General features: G+C 41.1%; 1 protein-coding gene across 1 annotated transcript in view; it reads right to left on the bottom strand.

Annotated features, from left to right (window-relative positions):
- COL25A1 (collagen type XXV alpha 1 chain) overlaps positions 1-17,725 on the bottom strand; it is a 400,933-nt gene that overhangs the window by 133,656 nt on the left and 249,552 nt on the right. The gene's annotated exons all lie outside the window — the stretch shown is intronic.

Here is a 17,725-nt window from a genome sequence, read left to right as displayed (position 1 = left end):
GTTAAAGTCAATTCTCCATTTAAATTCACTTGTTTCTTCAATCAAGTGAATGTGCCTTTATGTGCCAGAAGCTACAGTGATTTTTCTTCCTATAAAAATCATACATTTTTAGTAAATATTGAATGATGCATTTGCTTTATTTGCCAGTAAATAAAAAAGAATAAAGCAAACAGTGTTTTGCTTGAATGCACATATAATGAAGGAAATTAATAAAAACCTTCTCTGATGTCTTAAAGATAGATAGAAGTAATGGCCAACTTAGGAGATACAGATGGTTTTTCATGGGTGTTACATTTTCCTTCAACGGGTCTCTGATTTCAGGACCTAAGAGTCGCTATGTTTACATGTTAAAATCCAGGTGGCATATGGGATGCATAGACAGGGCACCAGCTCTACCACCTCATCAGCTATAACCTTCATGACTCCCATATGTGCCTGAGGAGAGGCAAAACACACAATGCAGGCCTATCATGTCATGACTGAAAGTGATGCTTGTTTCACCAGAGGCACTGCGGGTTTTCTCACTGGTGACGTGGGATGTTAGCAATTATGGAACATGAAGGGGAAAGGAAGAATTGATCATTTTATATGTCTTGGGTGAAGCTTCATAAAGTCACATCCAGTTGAGGGGAAGCCCCGTAAATATCAACTGCCCATCTGCCTGCATCTCTGTGAAACACTGGTGAAAGTTATGCTGGGAGAGGACCCACGTCCTTCACTCTCATTCTTTGTAGGATAATCAATGGATCCGATATTAGGCAGGAGCAGAAAAGGAAGTCAAAGTTCAACCAGGTGTGAGTGTATGCCTCAGGGTTTAGGGGAAAATCCTGATGACATCTAGAAAGAAGTTTTCATTTAGAACCAAAGGAAAATTAATGACTAAAAATGGGACTTGATTTTTATCTTGGTCAACTGAAAAGTAAATGTTACTAACCATTTTCTATTTAGTTTTTAATTATTATACAGAAACAAATATAGCTATTTGCTTGATAAACTTTCAAGAATAGGAGATGTATTAACACAAGGGAAGTGAAGATACTAGAAGTAGAAATTCTGAGAATCAACGTGTCTAGTGTTGACAGAAGAAGGACTTTCAAAATTTTGAAAAAGTACTGTCCTACTTTTACGGACAGTAGGAGAAGCAGAAGAGAAAGCAAAATACAGGTGTGGTAGCTTACATTTGTAATCCTGGCTCTTGGGAGACTGAGGCAGGAGGCTGGCCTTGAGTTCTAGGCCAGTCTGGGCTATAGAGTGAGAGCCTATCTCAATAAAAACAAACAGACAAAGAAGATCCTAAGGAATTTGGCTGATTGGAAAATTTTATATTGACCTAAATCAGGGATAGACTTGATGATTAAAGTGAAAATTTACAAGAGGAGTACAGTTTAAAAATACTAATGATATGGCCTGCTGCACTAAGTAGAAAGAGTACACATGCAACTTGATTACAGCAGGGAGCCTGTTAAAAATTCTTTTAGTGCTAAATTACAAACCCTAAACTGAAAACAAATGAGAATTGCATTTGTAACTGACTTCAACTGTCCACTTGGATAACAGTTCATAACTGGTCATACTTTTAACACCTCACATATCCAAGATTTGTATCAGTAAAAGGGACTAGGCAGTCAAAACATGGGGATGGGAGTGATTCCTGTCTTCATCTGCATATTTATTGCTATAGCTATCTCAAATGTCCAGATGATGGGAGCAAAGGAGAGCAGAGTATCTGGTGGATTTGGGGGTTGGAATACAAAGGAGACTATGACAAGGTGAAGGGGTCGGTGTGTGCCAATCACAAAGACATAAAAGCAAAGAACAGCACACGGGTGCAGGAAACAAGCTAAATCAATGCAGGTGAAAAACTAACATTTTTGCAGTTTATGATGGCAAGAAACTTATATTTACTATATTCCTAGGCTCCTACTGTTCTTTAAAGGATCATATAATTCTGGTCTGTGTTACCGTAACTAGCCAGTTCTTCTTTACGCATGCCTGAATGGGTGAACTTAATTTCTGGGCATTTACCTTTAAGGGGGATATATTACTTTAAAGGAAAGTATATCCACGCAGGAATATCTATGAAGAACAACCCAGATGAAGGTATAGAACTGAAACAGGAAGAATAGATAATGGAGGACAAGTTGGCGTGGGAGAAAAAGAGATGGGATATGACAGGCGATTCAAAAAGACATGACTGCCTCGAGGTCACAGAGCACAGCTGCCCCAACCAGAAGGTGCATTCAGTTTATGCCAGGTCACCACATGTTGAGAACTATAGGCTAGAGAGGTTAGACTACAAGTAGCCAAGGGCTCCTTCTAATCTTGAACAGCAAGCCTTCTGGAAATGCACTGCATTGTTGTCTTGAGGAAGATGACATCCCAGAAGGCAGAACGCTAGCTAGCTATGTCAGCAGGCGAGAGCCACAGACATCAAGGGAAAGCAGTGCTTGCTGAATGGATGGCTGAATTACTTCGTGACATTTAGGACTGTTTATGATCGGTGTTGGCTACTTTCTAAGACAGTGAGCTTCTGGGCCCTGGAGATGTCTAAACAGAACTGAGGGACTCCAGACTTAGGGTATCCAGTAGGGGTTTGAAAGTGCTCAGCTGTGAAATGGGCTCGTGTGGTAAGTATGAATATGAGAGGGCACTAAGTGAATATCTCCTATTGATATTATCACTCCCAACACTGCTGTCTACATATGTTGGCCACTAGCATGTACAGACTTTTATTTCTTTGAGACAGAGTCTTGCTATGTATCATAGGCTAGCGTTGAACCCATGACCCCACTGCTTCAGCCTTCCAAGTGCTGGGATTACAGGTGTGTATACCAACATCCTCTGCCCCTCCAACAATTTTTTTCAAAGTAAGATGATCAAGACTTCTAAAAAGTATTTGCTGGCATTGAAAAGTGATTCTTTAATTCTAAGAGAGGCTTGATTGCAATTCCTGTGTTAACCTAATATCAACGTCTCTCTCTCTCTCTCTCTCTCTCTCTCTCTCTCTCTCTCTCTCTCTCTCTCTCTCACACACACACACACACACACACACACACACACACACACACACTTACTTCTTATTTTGTTGCCATGTTTTTCTTAACTTTGTGGATCGTTCTTTTAAATTCTATATTTGTTGTTCTCAAAAAAAAATCAGGTTTCAATTTATTTTTATATCACTGAGTACATAGAAAATGGAGTCAAATAATCCCAACCTAAATTAGCTCTTCCTCTTAATATTTGTCAGTACAGCTGTAAGGGACAATTCCAAACAACTTATGAACTTGTTTTTTATTAGTGCCCCCAAAGGGCAGTTTTGTTAGGAATGTTTATAATGGGAGATGTTTCCATTAATCCAACTATACAACCAGAACAGAAAAACCCCAGAAAACATGTACGATGCATGAAATCAGGACTTTGTCAAGATGTATACTGACTAGCATTGCTAGAGAAATTATTTGGCTCCAAAGAATAAGCCCATGCAACTAATTTCATATTATTGTTTGAATATCCACAAACTTCAACTGTGACCAACACAGATACTTAAGCTAGTTCATCCCAAGCAATAAAGTAACATATTGTAAAACAAAAAGCCTTAAGGAAACTGAAATTTAGGATCATTCCCCCTACCCTTGCCTGCTCTTCAATGACTGTGATTACTCTACTTTTAAACATTCTAAGGAGGGAAATTTATCATGTTGATGTTTTGTGTTTGTTATTTAACTGCCAGTTTATTCTGTATGTGGCCTGAGATTATTTTTTAATTCTGCTGTTCTGTAAAATATTTTAAACCAAAAACAATCTTAGAAATAGCATAAATTACCTGGAATCTTGCAACAAAACTACCAAGTTGACATAGCACTATTTTTAGTCTTTTATGTGAACAGACTAGGCTCTCTAATAAAACAAATTATATGATACAAGTCTGTCAGAAGTGCAAGATGTTTATATGATTTCAAACCAAATGCTATGTAAATTGTTTTAAAGGCAATGATATAGCACCTTCTAGAAAATATACGATTTAGCATCACTTATTTTGTGGCCTAAAAGTCTGAATACTGTGATGCACACTGTCATAATTTCAGAAGCAAAATAATAATAATAGCTATTATTTCCACCTCCACTGGCAGCAGAAGCATGCACTCTTAAAAACAAGTGGACGTCATACAGAGTGCCTGTTTTTCATGCAGAGTGCCTGTCCCCCACGAGGCAGATGGACTTATTCAGCTTCTGCAACTCAAAATATGAAAATACACAGACCTGCTGGTACTAGATTGTCCCAGTTTGTAAGAAAAAATTCAAAGGATTGAAATGTTAGCACTTGGTTTGGGTAAACCAAATAAAATTTGTTATCAGAATCTAGTCCACAGGTCCCGAGAGAGAGAGAGACAGAGAGAGAGAGAGAGAGAGAGAGAGAGAGAGAGAGAGAGAGAGAGAGAGAGGGGGAGAGAGAGAACTGCATTGAAAAAGCACACATATTCCTGTAACAGGGAAGGACAAAGACGTTCCGTTCCATTCCTTCTGTACAGCCTGAACAGAAACACCATGTAAGTTGTGACAGTTTCTCAAAGTACAACCCAGTGGGTGCATGACTTTTTATTTGACACATTCTAAACATCTTGAGCTGTTATAACAGTTACCATATAAAATTCTGGGTAGATAGTGTGACTTCAACTTCGCCTTCTTCCCTGACACATTTTATTAGGGCTGCCTGGCTCCAAAATGGAAGTAATACCTCGGGCCAGGGTAGAGTTACAGCATTAGCAGTCACCATGGTCCCGGGGACATGACAAGCTGTCTCCATTTCTGTTTTGTTTGACTTTTCTGCCTAAAAATGTAAAATGGAGAGTGACGGAAATCTCGACATGAACTTTCTGAACAAACCCAAAGTATTTTCCAGATCTCCAGATAGTCATTCTTCCTGTGACTCCTCCAAATTAACTTCCTTGTGTGATGGTACTGAATAATTACGAGTGACTTCTAGACAAGAGTGTAAGACTAGAAAATAAGTTGGATGGGGCCAGAAAGAAAGATGGGGGCGGGGAGGGTGGGGGAGGGTGTGTAGTGTGACACTTCATTCTTTCCCAGCATTGAGAATCCTTTAGCTGCTTCGTGTTGTCACTATAGAAACTGTGTTTATCTATAAATGAAAATAAAACTGGCATGTACAGTAGGGAGGACCTCCCAATATAAAAACTACTACTTGTTTGGCAGAGGAAGAATGACTGATAAAATGTAAAATGGGGCCAGTGAGATGGCTCAGTGGGTAAGGGTGCCCACAGACAAGGTTAACGGTCTGAGTTTGAACCCCAGAAGGGGAAGAAGAAAAGCAATTTCTGCAAGTTGTTCTCTGATGTCCATATGTGGACTATCACAATAAGACAAATATGCATGAAGAAGTTAGTATGTTTTAAAATACTGCTTTCATCACCAAAATTATAGTGATTGTCAAAATGGACTATACATTTTTTTTAAGCAATAAAGACACAATAGAGAAACGTACAAGGGGCTTTCTGCCAGATGATGGATGCCAATGCTAAAGATGAGAAAACAAGAAATGCCTGATAGAACCATACCAACAGTATACAACTTTGCCAATGCTTGGCTTCTAAAAGAGCAGTAGGGTCTCCAAGCAAATGAAGTTGGGGCTGTCTATGATTCTGTTGCCTGCCTTTGGATCCCTTTCCCCTAACTGGGCTGCCATGTCTAGCCTCAACAGGAGAAGATGTGCCTGGTCCTACTGAAACTTCATATGCCAAGGTGGGTTGATATACAGGGAGGCCTTCCCTTCTCTAAGGAGAAAGAGAGAGGGAATGTGATAGGAAGGCAAGAAGGAGGGGTAGGAGGGGAGGAGGGAGGGGAACCTGTGATCAGGATATAAAGTAAATAAATTAATTACTGAAAAAAATAGTAGGGTCTAAATAACTTGAAAGGAGGGGAAGAATCAAGAATGAAAAATCGCCCAGTATTATTGCAATGTTTGCTAACTGCAAGGGGTATGTAAGAGCCTCTTCAAGTAGCAAAAAGCTGATATTCCTTAAAGGATATTTGTTTTATGCTAGCCTATCAGACTTTTCTAATTTCCTCAACCATTTAAAAACATGAAGAAGTAAAGTGTGGAAGGGAACTTCCTTTGCCAGGATTATGTCTCCAACTCCTCTCTAACATTCAAACCAAGAAAAATATTGGTTCCACAAAGACTATCATGAACGTCAAGGAACTCTATTCAAAAGTCAGAGGCGCTCTTTAATGTGACTGTTATGAATGTTAATCTTCTAGAGGAAAACTGCAAATGTCTTTCCCCATAGGTGAAGATGTGTAAGAAAAACTGAACATTGAGTTATTGAAGGTTAATTACAGTCTCTTTAGTCCTCAGGTGTATCAGCAAAAAAGAAAGATCTAATTTTAAAAGTAGTTAAGGTGTATGAAGTGACTAAAAAGAATTAAATGGCTTTATCCATTTGACTTTAGAATTAGAGTGAAAATAAGACTATCTCCATATATGTATGGGGATAGAGTGTGTGGATATGAATAATAGTTGTGGACAACTGTATCACAAAGACATCATAGAAAAGTACAATTGCTAGCAGAGAGTTCCACATATGTGTATATAAAATACATGTATGGTCAGGCCATTTTCTGTTCTCTCTCTCTCTCTCTCTCTCTCTCTCTCTCTCTCTCTCTCTCTCTCTCTTTCTCACACACACACACACACACACACACACACACACACAGAGGGGGAGAGAGAGAGAGAGAGAGAGAGAGACAGACAGACAGACAGACAGACAGACAGACACACACACGGAGAGAGACAGGGATAGACAGGGAGACAGAGACAGACATGGTATACTGCCTAAGAACTGGCTTGTGATAACAGTGAGTATTTGCCTATTTATAATATGAGAAGCAACTTGGACAACTTTCAAAGGACAAAATAACACAGCCCATGAGATCTGCCATTTAGAAGGAAGACTGGCTTCAGACGGCTCCCTGGCTATTATGGTTAGCCACAGCTCCCTCAGTCCTGCCCTTCATTCCTTACTTCCTGCTTCACTGCGGTGAGAGTGTCCCCTGGACAATCCCGGAAAGCTCACAAAGTGATGCCCCCCCCCTTCAGTGATGATGAGGTCAAGGTTTTGGCGAGGTAGTTCAAGGCTGGGCCATAATTGAAAGAGCATAGATAAACAAATTAAGCCAGCTTCTAAAAATAGTAAGCCTGGCAAAAGGTCCAAAGAATAAAAACACATTAGGCAAAACTGAATGCATTTATTCTTAATTAAAAACTTGATGGTGTTTCCCTTGGCCTCTTTTTCTCCAGGGCCAATGGACAGAGATTGATCCAGCTGACTGTTCTGAAGGTTGAAAGGAGGGCAAATAATCACTCCTGCACTTCAGAAGGTTAGCTTCTTCCTGCTGCCCTACAGGATGTCCAGGATGTCCCAGTGGCTTCCTGCTAGAACTGCGCCATCACTGTGAAAAGCAATTCCCCCTCTTCTTCTTCCCTCTCTACGATTCCCCTAGTTAAATTCTTATTCTAATGAGGCCCTTCAGGCCCAAAATCGAATATATTGGCTTTCCTATAAAGTGACTTATCTCATTACGTATTTGACACTTTGTTTGCTAGTATTAATATTTGTTGTCTTTGTTTCTGAGACAGGGTCTTGCTGGCCAGGCTGGCCTCAAAAATCACAGCCTTCTTACCTCAGCCTGCCTCATATGTAGATTACAGATTAGTGCCATCACACACTGCTTTAGTTTTGAGGGGGGGAGGCTGGCTTCACTTTTCTTGCCTGACTTTTATCAACAGATTCATGCCATGTCCACAAGTCCGTACAGAATGAGAAAAATTGCCTGGGAGTACTCTTGGTATACAGGCTGATAGAAACAACAGTATTGTAATGGTAGCAACAACGCTTACTATTTGTAGTATTTGATTAGTATCATTTGTGCTAATAAAAAGCACAATTAATCCAGTTGGGATGAGGGTCCCCCCCAAAACCAGCACTCAGAGAGCAGAGTTGCATTACCTTCTAAGAGATGGCGAGCCTTGCTTCCTCACTCCATCTAGTCCCCCACACAACTGCATTTGAAGTGGGATCATGCGACTGACATCCTTCCCTACAAAGCCAGTCTTGTTTGCCAGCTGTGATTTACGGACTGTGTCTGCTACGAGGGCTGCTGGACACATTAGTGCAGGTATGCTTATGAAAGGATGCGGCTGTCTGGCACTAAATGACTTTCCAGAGGCCTGTCTCAGCCAGACCTACAGGAACCACCCGCCCTCCCCAAAACAGCATCTGTCAGTGCATAAAGCCATCAGTTGACCCATCCCGAAAGGAAGAAGCCAGAACACAACCCACCCTCTGAGCCGCTTCTGTAAACACAAACTAGAAGTTTCCGTTTCATGCTTTCTTGACTTCTATTTGGTTAATTCACCTCCAGTTGCAACAGCAGACACTGGGGTTTGATGGGGAAAGGGAAGTAGTAATCATATTAGAATAAACTGCTGCATTTTCTATCTGCAATATGGTCACTATTCACAGGTATTACCAGTTATGATTTGGATTTCATATTTTGTCCATTTTCCAATACAAATTTAATATATTTGCTAAGGCTTAACTCTCCCTTTCTAATATTAAAAGTCACCAGCTACAAATGTGTTTTTCCTTCCACTTCTTATTATGTCCTTTGGTTGTAGGCACTAATATGTGTCAAGACGAATGCAGACATTAACTTCGACATGTATGAGTCAGCAAAGCTAAGACTCTTACGTTTGAATTCAAGTGATAATTAAGTTGCTTAATAAAATCTGGAGAGTTCTGTGGTTAAGGGAGGACCGATAAGTATTCCTTGCCGAGGAAGTTCTTATGTTATTTAAGTATGTATTTCACATGATGTAGCATTTGTAAGAATTCTAGGAAATGAAACTTAAGTGGGATAATGTTAATGACACATTCATGTGCTCTCTCGTCTGAAGTCTTTCACCGCAGTCTGAAGAAGACTGTGAGGTGCTACATACATGTCAGTCTGAAACCATCAGACGGTTTGACACAAAAAGATGAAAGAGGGAGACCCCTGCGGTTGACATGAACAGTACGAGGACAGTTTAGGCAACGAATCCCGTCAAATGACGTGACAGGAAGGCCAATTCAGTGGCTACTTCAACTGCCCAGCAGCAGCACTCAGAAGCCCCTGCCAAGAGGACATGCTGGCATTGGGTTCAGTTCCGTTTTCTATCTCTGTGCTCACTGCACAGCTCCCCACAGGGGCCTCACAGCCCCACTCCTGGACTGTCTTGCTAAAGTGGGGGGGGGGGTTTTGCAAATGTTATTCTCTGCCTTCAAAACGTTTTAAGCAAAATTTGCTTCTTAGGATTGCTTCATATATTTTGTAGGGATAGAAATACTTACATTACCTATTACGTTATAAATAACCTACTATGTTAAAATACATTATCTATTACATTAAAAGTAGTCTCTTACATTAAAAAAGGGACAAGACTGAATTTACATGTGTATACACACATGTGTAGGTATGGGGTGTGCCCGTGAGTGTACAGGTAGACGCTGGAAGAGGATGCTGGGAGTTTTCCTCTATCATGTTCTTCCTTTTATTGTTTGACGTAGACTCTCACTAGACCTGAAGCTCATTATTTCAGCTAGGCTTGGAGGCCAAGGAGACCCTGGGATCTGGCTGTCTCTACCCCTGGTGCTGGGGTTACAGGCACACACAATCATGCTTGCTTTTATGTGGGTATTGAGAATTGAAACTCATGTCCTCTTTCTTGTATATCGAGTGCTCTTAGCCACTGAGGCAACAACCCATCCTCCAAGATACAGGCTTAAAGTGACATAGCATAGGTAAACAATCACTTCTCTTAAGTCCTTCCTAATGCCTACTATTCTTCTTATTTGATGAGTTTAGTAATTCATCCAATAACCCCGAGGCATAATTTACAATGCTGAAATTCAAGGCTATCCTGTTTATACAATGAACTCTACTGCTTGCAGAAAAGAATTATTTTTAAATGTGTCTATATTAGGACGAAATGATGACCATTCCTGAGCTTAATTCATGATAGCACTCTCGGAGGTCTGATGTAGGGCATGGAACACTTAAAATATCTCTGATTAGAAAATATAATAAAAATTTACAAATGATAATGAGCTTGTGGTTTCCATGCCAACTTCCACTAAATCTGGAGGGCATTAAAATGATTTTCTTCCAATTTCTTTCTATTAAGTTATATTCAACCCTTGCATGGATGATATGCGTGGGACCAAATAAGTAGTGTATTCATTAAGGCTATAGAGGAAGGCAAGGGTTAAATAAATAAGAAATCAACTTAATATCCAAGCCTAAATGTTTTAGCAGAGCCAAAGAATCTGTTTAATCACTCAAGTCAATATAGGTTAAGATAATAAAATAAACTTCTAAATGCTTTCCTTTTCTAGAGCTTAATCTGTCTTTCTGAAGATTTTTTAAAAGATGCTATCAGTTTTGCCTAAGCCCAGCTGTGATGAAAATTTACTCTGGATATACCAGGATGAGAGATGAATTTTATGAAAATACTTAAGCCGAGCTCCTGGGTGGCTTATTGAAATTTTGAAAGCTTAAGACTCATTTAAAAGCAGCTGTTGGCTGAGCATGTTGAGGCCAATAACCTCTAAATCTCTCATTTATCGGGGCTCTGTGTTACTTGGCAAGCTAATGGTAGCCAGCTGACTAGATTAATACATAGTCAAAAGATAACTTGCATGCTATTTGTTAATTTTATTGCCTAACTTTGATTAATGAAGCTGCCGATTTTTGTAGACAAATATGCTCTCTTAATTTAAAAGACTCAAATATTGAAACAGCTTCGCCTATTTCTTAAGGTTATATTTATTTAAGTCGGTGATAAAGAGAAAGAAAATGTTCATGATTATCATAAAAGCCTTGGGTGTTGTAATATCTGTTGTTGTGGTGCATGGTGAGAGCCCTTTGGCCTCAGGAATAGAGGGGGAAGAAAGTGTACTTTGCTGGTGAGGAGAAATAGTGGCAGCAGAGGTGGGCACAGGTTATGATGAGGTAAGCCCAGAGTCTTGAGTATCCGCTATGAAACAATGGGATCCTCTTACTGGTCAGGACTCAGCATTTAATGTTTAGTATGAAGCGGCACAGAATGAGAGCAGAGTCATCGCCATCAGTTCACAGAACACCGACAGGCTCAGGATCAAGAGAGAGCAGTCTCCCTTCATCTGGTTATCCCAAAGGAGAAGAAAGCCTACTGGTGCAAACCATAAGCAAGGACGTGATGTGCACATTTCCCACAGGAGCTCCGAGTAGAACACATGAATGGTGCTGCATGAAGGTGACTGAGGGCTGGGGTGCAATCTCGTGGTAGAGCACTTGCCTAGCTTGTGTAAGGCCCTGGGTTGTACCCACAGCACCGGGGGTGGGATGGGGGGGGGGGGGAAGGTAACAGGGGGATAAGTGTAATCATCCATGTTTTGGAAGATGGGTTACTCTGCCTTGCTTCTTTTCACTACATTCAAAGGGGCTCCCATACACATGACATAAAGCGTCTAGAAACTCACTATATTACTGTGACACCTTTCCACTCATTTCATTTATTTAGGGTTTTTTGGGGGGTAGGGGCTGACAGTGCACATATTATATCTGTCATGACTACAAAGAGAAAACAACCATTTATTTGTGATAGTGTTTTGGCATTTGCATATAATTCCCAGATGTGTGGGACCTCACACTTTAAAAGGATTCTCACTGCAGGGCTTAGTGGGGCATACAGAATGGCATAGAGAAAGAGACGGTATCTCCATTTGAGCTTGAGTCCAAACATTGTCTTTTGGTAGATTTGTATGAAAGGGCTGGGAATTTCAGTAACCTCCTTAACTCTACTCACCAGAAAAACAAACAATGAAAACACCCAACGGTCAAGCCTCATAATGTTGCTATTCACTCAGAGAATGGCTTCTCAGTGTGAGAGATTGTATAAAAATTACAACCTCCAAGTATCCGAGTTCACACCTTGGTTCTGCCAGTGACCGTTACCTTGAACAAAACATTTCTTTCTTCTATGTCTTGTTTTTTCTGTCTATAAAATGCAAATAATACAAATAGCTAGTCGTTGGGTCGCTGTTTGATTTTATGACACCTGTGTGTGGACAAAGTGTCTGCTCACTATGCACAGCACTGACAAGAGGTGAGGGCTTCTTTGAATCTCACTACCACAATTAGTCAATGGGGCCATGGTGCTTGACCACAGATGCCTTATGGAGCATATGGCATAATAATTAGCCATCAGAAGGCTTACAGATTCCCCATATATTATCTCATTGATCCATCTCACCATGAGAGAAAGAGAAAGTGGTTCAGTGAAGATCTGACTTGTCCAACTTGGCCCTAGCCCAGTGGGCAGTGGTTTAACTACACTATCCACTCCTCCTGGTTTTCTTCTCTAATTAGCCATCTCACTGAACTGGCAAAAGCTTAGAGGTGATGTGTACAAGGGTTAGGGTTAGGGTTAGGCTTAGGGTTACGGTTAGGGTTAGTTACCAAGCAAGTGAGTTAATTTGTGTATCGCTGTAACCAATTACCCACACAAGAAACAACTTAGGGTAGAAAGGAATCTCAGTTGAAGGGGCCCAGCTCGTCAGGGGTCATCATCGATCAGGGCAGCAGGACTGTGAGGTGGTGGCCACATGCACCCACAGTCAGAAAGCACAGAGGCAAATACTGTGTTTACCTGGCCTTCCCCTCCCCCAACCCCTTTCTTATTCAGTCTGGGCTCTCAGCCCATGGGATAGTACCATCCACATTTAGGGGGAGTCTTCCTCCTATGGGAACATTTTCATCGACACCTCTTATTGTGGTTCCTAAGTGATTTGAAATATAGATGAGTTGAACAAAAAATATGGCTCAGCAGTGCTGAGGTGCAACGATCAATCATCATTACTCTGCCTGTCCTGGTGCCCGCTGCACTATTCCTAGTTCAGTCTCCATGCTGCTCCATTCCCTACAGACACCTACAGCATGGCACAGTTGCCTCACAGTGCTACAGGGCTGTGAGAGGGAATGGGGCAAACCATTAGGCCAGTGGCTGGCAACCGACTATAAGATGAAGGTCCAACTTGTCCTGGTAGCCTAGAGCCCTAACTGCACAAGTGCAATTGAAGGTTGACATTGCCTGTTAGGATACCTCCTTGTGGGTGAGGAGCAACGAGTGAGTCCCACGCTTATAGAATAAAATCAGCTGACATGGGTGGTTGTTATATTATAGCTAAAACTGTAAGCTTGGATTTGGTTCAAAGTACACTGAGACGAAACCAGTGCCAAACAGCCCACCTTTAAATCATATGCCATCAACAAGTTTTTAAAAAAAAGCCAATTTCCTTCCTATTTCCACTAACTTCTTGAAATCTGCCTTCCATTTCTACTGCTTAACAAAAAGCTTTCCCTTCGTGTCTATGAATTCAAAGCAGCAACTTCAGAAGCTTTTTACAACCTCCGTCCCTGTGGGTTCTTTTCATTAAGAATAGTATGTTGGCTTTTTCCCCTTTACTGTTTGATGCTGCTCTGCCCTTGGTGGGTGTCTACTCACTGCAGTGTCCTTGCTCTCCCTTTGAAAGCTCATCACCCCATTCCTCCAACATGGATGTTTCTAAAGGACCCACCCAAGAGACGCCTTCCCTTTAGTTTTTCACACATTTTTTCTGACCCCGTGATCTCACTTCCTACCTGGATGGCTCAGTGGTCTGGTTGTTACCTCACCTCACAAGTCTAGTCCCATGTTCTCTTTGCTGCACTAGGCCTGTGAACTTTCTCACTAGGGCCACAAATTCAGCATAACTAAAGGTTAACCTGTGCTTGAATTTACTTAGTATCAAATCAGAAAGTTCAGCCTTTTTTTCCCCCCAGTTCCTATATTCAGTCAGTTCCAGTGTCTGTGCTGAAGTTTTGTGATCATGTCTTTTAGTTTAATCCCAGACTGCTTTTGGAACATAAAAGCCTGTACTTAATGTACTTAGCAGTGTGTGTGTGTGTGTGTGTGTGTGTGTGTGTGTGTGTGTGTGTATGTGTGTGTGTGTGTATGTGTGTGTGTGTGTGTGTGTGTGTGTGTGTGTGTGTGTAAAACAATAACTAATGAAAAGAGAGGTCATGAATTGAAGAAATAACCAAGCAAGCAAGGGAGAATTTGGGGGGAGGGGAAGAAAAGAAAAGGGAAAATGATGTAATTACATTATAATTTCAAAAAAGAAAGACAATTAAAAACATATATTAACCTAGCCGCATTATATCCATGGTCCCTGATACTGAACACAAACCCAGTAGTACATCTTGAATCTATCTCTGGTCCTCTGCCTTAAGCTTTCTCTCTCATCAATTTCTCTTCAACTAGTGCCACCCCTGCTTTTCCCTCCACAGGCCTAGGTTTTTGCTTAGCATCTTGCCAAACTCTTATGTAAGAGCATCATGACTCCCTCTCACTGCTCCTCCCAGCTGTGTGACACAGCCTGAACAATGAGATGCAAGTAAAAGTCTATGGATTTTATGGGAGGAATTTTGTTTTTCTTGATGGGGCTTTATTCTTTGTGTCAATATAGAAACGGAGGTGGTGGGCAGACTGGAATGAATGTTCTTGCAAACATATGACAAAGGAATAAGATTTACATGAGACCTTCATAGCAACAGTATGGAGTTATGCAACCGACACCATAAACTGCTTTCTCTAGATGATAAAAATAAATAACATCAGCGTAATATACTCTGGAACCACGAGAAAGGAGGAGCTGTCTGCCTTGGGTTGGTACATCCTTTGGGATCTTCCCTTCAGCTCTCCAGCATAGCACCACACTGCAGAACTTCCTTTCCCTCCTGCTACACCCAGTATTCCAAGCTGAGCATCTCACGCCTTCTGATGACCTCTCCACCAAGAGCAGACATCTTTACAGCTGAGATTCTTACAGCCTTGCCTTGGATGACTGACAGAATTGTCCTGTTTGCTCTCTCAATTTTCCGTTTCTTTACATTCCATCCTGTGTGGATGTGGGGTGGGGTGGGGGAGCACTGCTACCCACCAGACATCCATGAAGGACATTTTGTATTAGCACCCAACACCCCAGTGATGACACACATCAACTAAGGAAGCCAGAAACCTTTAGTAGCTCCCTATTGCCAAGCATGTTAGACATTCAAATTGCCCCATAATAGAACTTTAATTTAAAAAAAAAGTCTGATACATTTCAATCTTCAGCATGCTCTTAGTAAATAAAATGTTGTGATTGTACTTTAAACAAATCTTTTTATTTTCCACGTGTATAATTTTTATAGTATCTCACTCCCTGGAAGGTGTAATATTTTGCTTTTCGTGTGTTTTCAAAAGAGAAGTAATTTACCAAGCCAGAGCTCAAATTACCTCAACCAAAGCATCTAGTGTTTTTTTGAGGCAGTTTCTCATGGATCCTAAGCTATGTAGCCTTGCTATGTAGCCAAGGCTGCCCAGTGACACAGTGTTCTTAGTGAGACCCCTGAGAACACACGCTTATTGAGAGTAGCAGCGATAGGACAGTTTATTAAAAAAAAAAAAACAGTAAAAATTATCAAGTCCTCACTGTCCTTGGACAGATCAAGTCCTCTTTATAGCCATCAAATAAGTAAGTAAATTTAAAAACCCAAGATCATCTCAGTTCTGAGTGGTCAGTGGGGGAAGTTTTCCTCTGGTGGTGATATTGAGATGGGAAGAGCCAAGGATAAGAAACTCAGAGAAGAAAGGGCAACTACAAATATCACTGAGATGTGTATGAAGGAAGTGTGGGGGGTCTGGAAACACTGGGAAAGCTCTGGTCACAAGGTGGTGGGCGGAGAAGAACTGTGCGAGGCGGGGTGGCAAAGGCTAGCAAAGGTCCAAAGGGGCCAAGCACAGCAGTGCGCAGTTCACTCAAAAGCCTTAAACCAAGAGCAACATGATCTAACTGATACAGGAAAATGGTATCTGTTGCTGCTTGGCAGAAAATGGATCAAGTTCAAGAGTGGAAACAAGATGAATTGGAAGACTCCAGAGGTAAAGGAGGCTTGAACGTGGCACACGGAGGATGAGAAAGAGACGTGGATCGATTTCTGTGGCCATCACATTGAACATGGCAGTTCTTGGTGTATGTGCCTTGGTATATGGTCAAGACTTCAAAACCAGTTTTGCATCCTTAGTTTTGAGACTGTCAATGTTTTTCCCGCTTGGATTCACACAGTATGGCTTGCTGTACTGATTTGATATTTGAAGAAACAAAGCAAAGGGAGGGATTCATATTGAGGAAACACTGTTCCTACTGTTATGCAAAGCCACATAATTAAAAATATCGGGGAGGGCCAGGCTGGAAATTATGCAAAGAAGTGTTTCATTTAAAACAAATGGAACAATACAGGATTTAAATCTGTGATAAAATGAAATGGACAGTGTATTCAAATACAGAGGACTGTATTATTTAAACAACAACAACCACAAAAAAAATCATCATGAATTTGAGCCTAACATGGTATAAATTAAGTAAATAAATAAATAAATACATAAATGAGTCTTCAGTAAACATTAGTTGGAATACTATGCCTACATAGAAGACATGACAATTGACTTTCATTACAATTGAAGACTTCTCCAGTTTTGACTTATTTTTCTCTCAAAGTATGGACTTTCCCTTTGCTCTCTTTTATATGATAAATTTCCTTATTAGTAAGCTAATACTATCTGACTAGAAATAAATGCTTGTACAATCCTAGAATTCTACATATGCATGACCTGTCTTGATTTGAAGGTATGTCTGAGAGGAGATGAACCAAGCCTGGATTCCCACTGTCTTTGAACCTGCTATCCAGGACACCTAGCATGCTGCCCACACACATTCACCCTGAAGACGAAATTCCACCAAAACTCATTCAATAAAGAAAGTAAAATCCAAGAGAAAACAAGACCAGTTCTTGCCACTTTCCACCCAAAACACTAAATGGCCCCCTGAATTGTGTGAAACTTGGCCCCAGTCGGTGTGAAAACTGGCTGAAATCTGTATGAAAGGCTGTCCGGGTTTGTCAAAGTAGTTCGTGAACTTTGGCCAAACTTTCTCAGCTCCTGGTCCAAGTCTTAGTTTGTAATGCAACGCGAAACCACGTGGATTTCAGATGGTGTCAGGTTTCACTTTGGAAATTTGGCCCGGCTTTCTAATCAATCATCACTTTTAGTAATGATGAAAGCCAACACACCTTTCTGGGAAAGAAAAGACGGAGCACTAGCTGATGACAGCCAGGCTGCAAAACCGCCCCCGCACTTCTGCCAAAAGAACGCTTCTCAGAACGGGGGACATTCCCTCTTACCTGGAGGGGCCAAGCTGAGGGGTCATGAGAACTGGGTGTAGAAAGACATGATACTCAATGCAGGGAGACATGCCATGTGAAGTATCACCACCCACGGATCAAGGGGTTCTCAACTCATCAATTAAGGCTACACGTTCCATTCCGTTCCCAGCCATGACAGTAGATATCATGAGGCTCAAGCTCCTAGACCACTGATGAGCTTGGAGCTTGGAGGCAGCCATCAAGCAGGACAGCTGTCATGAGAAGCCTGCCTGCTCTGAGGCACCGTTATTTCAACATGAAGTAGCTAAATAACAGGCAGGAAAGCAAATCCAAGTACTGCCTTTAGCTGGCTTTAAAGAGCATGGGGTACAAAGAAGGCAAC

This window comes from Acomys minous (assembly GCF_964271855.1).
Source record: "Acomys minous genome assembly, chromosome: 14".
Taxonomy (NCBI): domain Eukaryota; kingdom Metazoa; phylum Chordata; class Mammalia; order Rodentia; family Muridae; genus Acomys; species Acomys minous.
This window is presented reverse-complemented; position numbering and strand designations above follow the sequence as displayed.